Raw genomic sequence first — 11,209 nt, forward strand, 5'->3', positions numbered from 1 at the left:
GCTCGCAGGGTATCAAGCCCCGGAACATCCCTAGACAGGATGAATGGGAGCGACGCTTTTATCCCAGCACCTCCATGAACAAGGATCACGGAGGGCGCAAACGGGGAGAAGAGCCAGAAGCAATCAGTTTGGGAGATGATACTTCTCGAGTAGACTGGCATGACAACCTCAACGCTCGAAAGGAGAGGGCCTGCAAGGAAAAGATTCACCCCCGAGGAGGCAACTTGAGGAATAACCTCAATGACTGGAGGAACGAAAGAGTCCCCCTGGACGATGGAACTACTAGACAGTTCATGGAACAACTGGCTGCTCTTAAAAAAGTCAAGGATCGCTTGGTCCAAAAACAAGAAGGCAGAGGTTCTGATTCCAAAGAAGATGAAAATGAGCCATGCGCCAAACACATACTGAATGTTGTGTTACCAAAGGGGTTCAAGTAGGGTTGTGCAAAATTTTTTACAACCAGCCCAACCCGAATAAACCGCCCAAACCAACCCGAAAAAACCGCCAAAAAATGCAACCCGAATAAACCAACCAAAATTTAAACCGCCCAATTGTTACATTGGGCGGGTTGAAAATAATTATCAACCCGCCCAATATAACCCAACTCGTCCAATTAAGAATTTATTATTTTTAATATATTCAAATAAATATATAAATTAATTAAGTTTTGTTTTAATTTTTTTACTATAAATTTAAAATATTGTTTTAAGCTTAAAAATATAAACTTCACACTATTAGTACTAGTATTTAAAAGAAAAGAATTACAAAAATGTTAAAAAAAAAATACCACTTTTGTTTGGGCGGGTTAACCCGACCAACCCGCAAAAAAAAAATACAATTTCGATTTGGGCGGGTTAACCCGACCAACCCGCCCAAATTATTGGACGGGTTAAAATTTTTTTTTTCTTAATTGGGCAAGTTACGAATCACTTTTACTAACCTGATTATGACATTGGACGAGTAAAAATGCCTTGTAACCCGACCAACCCGCCCAATGCTCAGCCCTAGGTTCAAGATGGCGGACCCACCCGCCTATACCGGGAACACGGACCCTAGAGATTCCAGTCTTGGTCCGGGTTGCAGTCAGCATTTCGTAAACAGTTCGTGGCTGCCATAAAGCTGGACATGCAAGTTAATGCGCTGGCTAATGTTAAGTAACATCCCACAGAAACCCTTAGGGCTTACATTCAACGCTTTATGGAGGAAGCCTAACAAACTAAGGTGGATGACAGACAATGCCTGGTGGCTCTCTAGTCTGAGATCAGAGCTAGGTCCCCTCTCTGGGACGACATGCAGTGCAACAAGGCAACCACTCTTGAAGAATTCATCAGGAGGGCACAAGGTTTCATCAACTGGGAGGAGGCCCGAATCCAAGCCTTTGGATAGCAACCAGCAACCTAGTCGGCCACCCAAGCCTTCCTCGGATATGGAGTGTAGTATCCAGCAAATATCTATCAGGCACCCCTAGCGGCGTCCGGATCCGCTGGGACCCTTGGGATGTCATTAATGACCCCAACGGTCTATGTGCCCACTTCAACGTGATATGATCCATCTCCATCAACCCCATTTTTTGGGTACAGAGTGGCACCCACCAAGCACAGTGTCGCCCTCGGCGGTGCCCAACCACCTCAAGCTGGAGGAGCTGAGGCAAGCATAAATCCCTCCTGAGAAAAGAGATCGGGCAAGATTCAGAATCGATCCGAGCCATCGAAGAAGGGAAAAAGGTTTACGAGCCCCAATACATGGAATATACCAACTTGGTGGACACCTGGGAAACTATCTACCTGGCAACGGGCAACATAGTCCATTATCAGAACCCACCCCCTATGTTTAAAGGGGGAAAGAATTCGAGGGACACCAACAAAAGGTGCGCTTACCACAAAGATGTGGGTCACATGACTGAAGAATGTCGCCAGCTGAAGGACGAGATCAAGAACTTGATCAAATTGGGGCATCTCCACCAATGGGTCAGGATGCCAATGGGGGTTCCGGGACTACCAACAGCTCCCGGACAACCTATGGCCTCAGGTGCACCTGGATCATACTGACCTCCTCAGGGAGGGTACGCTACAGGTTTGGGAGCATAGGTCCCCCATGGGTCCTCAATAGTGCAAGCACCTGGGCCCAGAATGCCATATCCTCTCGGAACCGCGCCTCCACGGGTAGATGGCCACGTGGCTACCATATCAGGAGGCCCGCATCTGGGAGGGCCATCCCGGAATGATCAGAAAAGATACCTCAGTGAGCTCGATCACGACCATGAGGTATGTGCCTTGGTCCAAACTCCTGCCCAACACTCAAAGTTGATGAACCTGTCCATCATGTTCACGGAAGAGGATGCCCGGAATGTTCATTTCCCGCTTCATGAACCCTTGGTCATTGATGCTCAAATCGCCAACAAAAGGGTATCTTGAGTATTGGTGGATGACGAGAGCTCCTTCAATGTATTATTCAAGCCAGCCTTCACAATAATTGGATTGACAGAGGCAAATCTTGTGTAATGCCCTGGCTACCCCAGAACAGTTACGGAGAACGGTGAACCGGAAATTTGACTCGCTACCCGAGTCCTTTGGCTAAAAACGTGATCTAAGTGTTATTATCAGGTTAAGGTGGAAAACCAGTAAAAGGAAAGGGTACATTTCATTAAGTAAATAAACTGCTCATGAGCCTTTCAAAATGTTTACAAGTAGTTCGTATTACAAAAGAGTCGCTACAGTTTCATATATACAAACTCCGCCGGCCTAAGCGGCAAAAATAGGGTAAACCCCCTAGTCCCTCTGAGAACTCCTCGACCGTGGCGGTCAAGCGGCCCTGTATGTACATTACATCGCCCAAGCTCTCCACTCAAGGCTGGCCAAGCTTTTCCTTTCCTTTACCTGCACCACGTAGCACCCATGAGCCAAGGCCCAGCAAGAAAACACAATAAGATACGGTATAATATCAACAACGATCGTAATAATCATCCAGGACTATCAGTCCAACAAATAGGTGACAATAGCCAAAAGTCACAGTAATGAGCATCGCTCCCTCTAGCCATGTGACGATAGGGTCACCAGGGCTTAATCGTTAAGTGTTTCATTCATAAGTTTGTTCAGGACAGGTGCATGGTGATTGGTCACCAACATAACCTTCCTCACGACTCTAGAGTCGAAACTATGGACAACGTCCCTTAGCCATGTGACAAACGGTCACCGGGGTCATATACCTTGGCTATAGTCATCTGGTCGTAGACCAGGCAAGCGCTTGTAAGTTTCTTCGACCTTAGGTCGGTCTTGCATTAATGCCATAGAGCCACTCAATGCGTGATCATCGACTTTAGAGTCGGTCCCTGACTAGTCAGTGTCTTAAACAGGTGATTAGCAATCATTAGCATTTGATATGCAATCCACGTTCACATATAACAAACAACATGCCTCAATATCAAACCATGCATGTCATATACCTGTACAGGGTGCAACTGTGTCCATACACTGTTTTCTTACCTCAAGTTCGAGCGAGAAGTATGATAAAGACGACCTCTGAGAACGATCGGTCTTTTAGCTCCTTAGCGGTTACCTAATCACAACCAATTATAACCTCCATTAATGAGAATACACAATAATAGGGTCTTAACCTAAGCACCATCCTCGGGACCTCGAAACATGCCCACACGGTGAGTAGAATCGATCCCGGGCCTTAAGGATTGAAACCCCAAGTCAAAAACCCTTAAAAACACTCAAAACGGGGTTTGGAAGGAACAGGGTAGCGCTACAGCGCTATACTCAGAACCACCCAAGTGCCAGAAACCCTCCTGAGGAGCGCTATAGCGCCCTAGGGTGGGCGCTGTAGCGCTACCTCCAGCCCAGAACACCCCTGAACCGACTTTCTTCATCTCCTTCGATTCTAACTCGATTCCCAAGCTTCCAAAGCCTATTCTTGATGCCAAATGAACCCAAAAACCATCCCAACACATCCCAAACATCACAAGCATGGGAACCCTAGCCAAAACTCCCAACAAAACCCATGAATTCAACCTAAACATTTTAGCTGCAAAACAAAACTAAAACAGAGCAAACCAGAGAAACTATGGTTAGAAACTTACCCAAAGCTTGGCTTATGAAGCTCTTCAATGATGGAACACACTCCCAAACTCCCAAGGCTTGCTTCCCAAGCTAGAATCCTCAAAGTTGGCTCAAAAACCACAAAGAACAGAGAGAAAAAGAAGGTACGAGAGAACTCTCAAAGATGCTCTGTTTTTCCATCACCTTTTCCAGCTAAATAAGGTTATATCTATCCTAGGGGTGAAATGACCATTTTACCCCTAGGTCAATTAATGGTTTCTAAAGACTCCCAAGGGAATTTTTGGTACTTTCCTCCTAACTCGTTAATCATAATTAACGCTCTCCAATTCCCGTTATTCTCAATAATCTCAAACACCAATAATTCACATCCCGTTACCCCTTTATCTCCCGGTAACGCTCTAACCATCAAAATCACCCCGAGACTCAAACCAAGTCCCGACACTTAAACCTGTTGTGACTAAACCGCTAATCAATAACTACGATCGTCTCATGTCGAACAGCTCGAACAAACCCACATCATAATGTGGTCTCAACATATATCACCGACATGCATACAATTAACATTATATTATAATATAATTCTCATAAACATATATAAACACGTTTAATGGCATAATTAAACAATTATGGCCCTCCCGGCCTACAAATCCAGCCGTTAAACCACATTAGGGAATCCGGGGCATTACATCTTGCTTCATGCCCAACACAAATTTATGACTTCAATGGGGATTCATTGCTCCCAATGGGTAAGATTCAACTACCCGTGACATTGGGGAACAAGGTTCAGGGCTCGTTCAAATATTGCACTTTTGTAGCGGTGAACTACCCCACGACATACAACGTAATTTTTGGCCGTCCTGCTTTAGTCAATTTCGGTGACATCACCTCCATCCGCCACCTCTGCATGAAGTTCCCATGTGATAATGGAGGAGTGGGAACTGTGCGGGGAGATAAAAAAAGTGCCCAAAAGTGCTATCACGTCTCCGCCTGACCAATCTTCATGGTCTGCGAAGAGCCTATTGAAGAGGAAAATGACGATCCAATCCCACCACCACAACCAGCACGGAGGGTGGTCCGAGAGGAGGATGAATTGGATACGCGGATATGAGTGAAGAGGGCATTAGAACCCATGGAGGAGGTGGAAGAGGTGTGCAACAATGACACCGGCTCGACCAAAGTAATCCGAGTCGGGAGAAACCTGAACTCGAAGGTCAGGGTTGCCATAATCGCCCGGGTGAAAGAGAACCAGGATGTCCTGGCCTGGTCTGATTTTGATATGACTAGGATCGATCGCAACGTCATATGTCATGCCCTGATCATTGACAAAAATGCAACTCCTGTTCTGCAGAAGCGGAGACCCCTAGGGGCAGAGAGAGCAGAAGCCCTCAAGTTAGAAGTCGAGAAGTTATCCTCGATCAACTTCATTCGAGAGGCCTTGTATCCCATTTGGCTAGCCAATCCAATGTTGGTATCGAAGCTGAACAGGACATGGAGGACTTACATTGATTTCACCGATCTTAACAAGGTCTGCCCGAAAGATTGCTTCCCTCTGCCCCAGATTAACCAGATGGTGGATGCTACATCCGGGTATGAGTTGTTGAGTTTCATGGATGCCTACTCCGGCTACAACCAGATCTCAATGCATGTAGCATACTAGGAACACACCAGCTTCCAGACTGGCAAAGGTGTATACTGCTACATCGTCATGCTCTTAGGGCTTAAGAACGCTGGGCCCACCTATCAGAGGCTATTCAATAGGATGTTTCGAAACCAACTGGGGAAGAACATAGAGGTCTATATAGATGACATGTTGGTCAATTCCAAGGCCTCGCCTGAACACGCAGATGACCTGGTAGAAGCATTTTCCATTATCTGAAAGTATGGGATAAAGCTGAACCCCAAAAAGTGCACTTTTGGCGTGGCATTTGGTAAGTTTCTGGGCTTCATAGTAAGTACGAGAGGAATAGAAGAAAACCCAGACAAGATCAGAGCATTGATCAAGATGCCATCACCCCAAAAGCACAAAGACGTTCAAAGATTGACAGGAAAAATAGTAGCTTTGAGCCGCTTCATCTCGAAGTCAACGGGGAAGTGCATCCCATTCTTCAATATACTTCGCGGAAGCCAGAGATTTGAATGGATGACCGAATGTGAAGAGGCCTTCCAAAAATTGAAGGAATATTTGGCCCAGGCGCCAATCTTATCGAAACCAGTGGAGGGGGAGCCATTGTACCTGTATTTGGCAGTGTTGAGACATGCCATCAACGCCGCTTTAGTGCGAGAAGAGGGAAAGGTTCAGCTCCCGGTCTATTACGTAAGAAAAAGGTTGCTGGGCATGAAGTCCAGATACCCATTAATCGAGAAGCTAACATTTTTCTTACTGACCGCCTCCAGGAAGCTGAGACCTTACTTTTAGGCCCACGCCATTAAGGTACTGACAAACCACCCCCTACGATAAGTACTACAGAAACCCGAATCGTCGGGGAGACTCTTGAAGTGGGCCATGGAGCTTAGCCAGTTTGACATAACATATATCCCAGGATTTCTATCAAGGGACATGCCCTAGCCAACTTCATCTTAAAATGCACTGGGATAACCGAAGATGAAGAACCTATCGACCCCATAATGCCTTTGTGGAAAATCTTCGTAGATGAAGCCTCAAATGAAAATGGGATTGGGGCCAGGATCATCTTGATATCCCTTCAAGGTCACCAGTTGCAAAGCACTCATTGCTTCCAGTTCGAAGCGTCAAACAATGTGGCTGAGCATGCTGGCCGGACTACGCTTGGGCCAGGAAGTAGGAGCAGCAAATATAGAAGTCCATAGTGACTCCCAATTGGTGGTCAGACAGATTTTGGGGGAATACCAAATGAAGGGGGAGAAGATGGCTGCCTACATGGCACGAACCCGGGAGTTACTCCAATCTTTCAAGAAATACTTCTTTCGCCAGATCCCAAGGGAACAAAATGTGTTTGTAGACACATTGGAAAAATTGGCCATAGATGTTGAAGCAGAATTCTCTGGGGTTGTCCCAATCAACCATCTACATGCACCTAGTATTCAAGCCTCCACAGTCATCAACGCCATCGATTACTCTACGTCCTAGATGGGCCCTCTCATCTAGCACCTAACCACTGGGGAATTGCCCGCGGAGAAGGCTGCCGCTAGGAAACTTCAATACCAGGCTCCCAGATACGTCATGATGGATGGAAAAATTTATCACAGGGGGTTGTCCATGCCCTATCTATGATGCATATCTGGGACAGAAATGAGTGCAATCATGCATGAAGTGCACAAAAGTTTTTGCAGAGATCGCATAGCCGGACTCAGCTTTTCCAAGAAAATCATAAGGCAAAGATATTTCTGGCCAACGATGAAGAAGGATTATGTTGATTACGTCTGCAAATGTGAACAGTGCCAAAGGTATGTGAAGATCTTGCGAGCCCCTCCAATGGAAATAACCTTGATGACCAGTCCCTGGCCTTTTGCAGTTTGGGGAATCGATTTAGTAGGATCCCTCTTGACCGGGAAGGGTGGAGTAAAATACGCCATTGTAGCCATTGATTATTACACCAAGTGGGTCAAAGCAGAAATAATGAGAACCATCACCTCCAAGAAGGCCCTGGACTTCATCATCAGCAACATTGTGTGCCGATATGGCTTCAATCACAAAATCATGTCCGACAACGGGAAGCAATTTGATAGCCTCCACTTCACCGAATTCTATGAAAGACTTGGCATCATCAAAATATTCTTCGCGATCGCAAGTGTAGCATCTCAGAATTTTACTTAGCTAGATAGTAGTAGTAGTAGCAGCAGCAGCGGCAGTAGTAGCAACTTGTAGCTTGTAGTATTTTAGTTTTCGTGGTTATTGGTTCAAGCCATGATTTAGTTGGAAACTCGTAGAAATAGTTATGGATTTTATAAGTTTAACCTATAGTCTAGAAATATTAATTTTAACATAAGGTTTGATTAATATAGCTTGTCCTATAAATGATATTTATTATAACCTAAGGTTTAGGTAGAATAATTAAGAACGTGACACTTGTTACATGCATGTTTATTAAGGATTTAAGGATTTTAGATGAATAAATTAATAAAGGATAGATCTAGAAGGTCTAGAACCTTCCAGCAACTGTTAGGATCACGTTTTACTCAGTCAAAGTTGTTTTACCAAACTTCAAGTGTGCTGAAAGTGTGCAAAAACGTGTCTAAAATATCAGCGTATGCCGATATATCGCAGCTATAGGGGTCGATATGTCGCCTAAGGTTGATACGGAAAACACGTCGACTTCGCACGAACGAAACCATGAAGGCTTGGGACATAGGGGTAGGCGATATATCACCTATGGGGGGCGATACATCGACTCTTTTAGGGTATTTTTGAAACTTTGTGGAACTGAATTAGAAACAACCTCAACAACTTAGATTTGCTCGTGAACGTTTTTGATCGAGTTCTGGGCATCTGTTGAATAGATAATTCAAATTTATTCAATTAATATTCATTTATTTATTCTTTTTAAAAGGGGTTAGTTTCACTCCTTGAACTCTATAAATAGGACTTTTCACTTAGCCATTTCATTCATCATTCAAGCATTCTTCAGAGCCTCCAAGCTGCTAAGTTTATTCTAGAGAGAAAACACTAGGGTTTTGGGATTAAAAGCTTTCCATTATAAGCTTTTCTAAATAGTTGGGAAGTGAGATAGAGTGATATTTTAGTATTGAGGTGTAGATCACTATTCTAGTCTATCTTAGGTATTCTTATCCTCAAATTTAATTCATTATAGTTCTTTTATTTTCTTTCAGATCCTAACTTGTTATTATGGCTTTTGGTTAGGTGTTTAAGTTTCTTGAAACTTAAGGTTTTTTGGTAAGTTTATATCTTGATGGTTTACATCTCCTTCTCATCTCCATTTCTTTAGAAAACTGATGATTCTTACTGTTTGGTTTTAGGAGTTTTCCAATCCCGTTCTTGTCTCCAATATCCCGGTTTTTTGTAAGGAAAATAGGTTAGATTGTATGTGTTATGATATGTTTATATGCTATGTTGTGTTTATGTATATATGTATGTATATGCGTTATGTTGTAGTCACTTGGGAAATATAGTTGCTTAGATAGAAAATAAATCCCAAGATTTTATCATTATCGTAGATTACAGTTATGATTGAACCTACCTCGATTAGTATATAGAGGACCTAGATGGTTTATCATATACTATTTTGTGATCTAACCTACCTTGATTAGTAGACAGAGGATCTAGATGGTTTTATCACATACTACGGTAATGAGTTAATGACCACTAATATTGTAGTCTTATGTTTGTATGATATACGTTTTTACGTCATATGCTTTTATGATATATGTTTTTAGTCTTATGTTTATAGTATGTTTTAGAAGATTTTCCTTGATGGGCATTAGACTCATTCCTTTTATTTTAGATGGTGCAGGAAAATAAGCTTGGAAGGCGGGACATATTCATGGAAGCTTTGGCATATGTATTGGGAGAGGACTGATTGAATGGACTGCTGGAAAAGATCGAGGATGAAGTTTATATTTTGAGTTTTTTTAGTTTATGTATTTATTTTTCCGCATTTAGTATTTGAACGATTATAATAAAGGTTTAAGTTTTCTTTATGTTTTTATGTTATAACAATGAGATTCCATATTTTGGATTTTTATAATAAAGTTCTAATATTTTATGTATGTATTCCAAAAATAGTAGTTATGTCTTAGTAGTTTTAATGGTCCGAGGTCTTAGAATTAGTCGGGGAATTACAGTTGGTGTAACGACCCAAAATTACTAATAAGGCTTAAGGGCCTTGATTAGTGTGTCGGGAGGGCATAACTGGATTATATGTGATTTAAATGATTAAAAGCATGTTATTTGATTATTTGGATATCTGTGATGCATGACTATGTGTATTAGTATGCATGTAGGCCCTGATTAGGTTAGAAGGGCATATTCGTAATTTTGGCCCGTTGAGGGCATAAATGTAAATAACTGTGATAAATTGTTGAGACCACATTATTATGTGGATATATTTGTAACTTGTGACTTGAGGCGGTCCTAGTGAGTGGTTTAGTGAAAAAGTCACGGCGGGGATTTATACCCAGCTCGGGGCGAGCCTGGGGGTATTTCTGGGAATTTAGGAAATATATTGGAGTCTATTTTGATATTGAGGAATATAATTGGTGATTAGTTAGGTGTCAGGAAGTAAGCAGTAAATATTAGAGACATTCGATGAATTAGCGGGAATTGGGTGTAATGACTAAAATGCCCTTAGGAGGTTTAAAAGCTTAGTTTTAAATGGGAGGGAAAATTGGTCATTTGAGTTAAAAGCAGGGATAAGTATTATAATGCTTTATTCCTTAGTGGAATGTGTAGAAGGCAGTAGAGGTCTGACAAAGGATTGAGACAAAAGAAAAGAAGGAGAAAAGAAAGAAGGGAAAACAGGGCACTACCCTCTTGTACGGTTTGGGCTTTTCTTCACCAATTCTTCTGGAAATTTGGAGCTAAAATTTAGAGAAGACTTAGGCTAAGACTTAACACTAGGATCCTTGATTTGGCTTGGGGAATTAGTAGAGGTTATTCATCATTTGAGGTAAGGTTTTGAGATTGTTATTCAGTTCTTGGTTTTGGTATTGAATTGGTTTTCTAAGCTGAGTTTCTGTGGGAATTTTAGGGAATTAAGCCTAAGGGTTTGAGGAGGTGAAGGCTAGGGAAGTGTGGAAGATAACCTAGGTTGAATTCATCCATCAGTGGTAAGAAGTTATGGCTTTAAGTTCTGTGATTTCTCTTGTTCTGTTGAGTTTTTGAGCTTCAAACTCAGCCATGGTGATTTCCTTGTTTTGGGGTGCATGTGGCTAAGTTTCATATGGTTGGGTCATATGGGGTGAGTTATAGATGATGGTGGACTTGCTTTGGTGTTTGGTTGAGGTTTGGAAGAGTGTTAGAGGGTTTTGGCTCGAGGAAGTTCGAAGGGGAAAAACCTGAGTGTTGTCTGGCTGTGACTAGCGCTGTAGCGCTACCCTGTTCCCAGAAGGGGATTTTTGGGTTATTTCTTAGGGTTTTTGCCCGGGGGATCGGGGTTTGATTCCACCACCTCGTTTGGTGGAATTAGGGCTTCCCGAGGGCTTGGGATTGGTCC

This window comes from Humulus lupulus, chromosome 7 (assembly GCF_963169125.1).
Source record: "Humulus lupulus chromosome 7, drHumLupu1.1, whole genome shotgun sequence".
In the NCBI taxonomy this organism is placed as follows: Eukaryota; Viridiplantae; Streptophyta; class Magnoliopsida; order Rosales; family Cannabaceae; genus Humulus; species Humulus lupulus.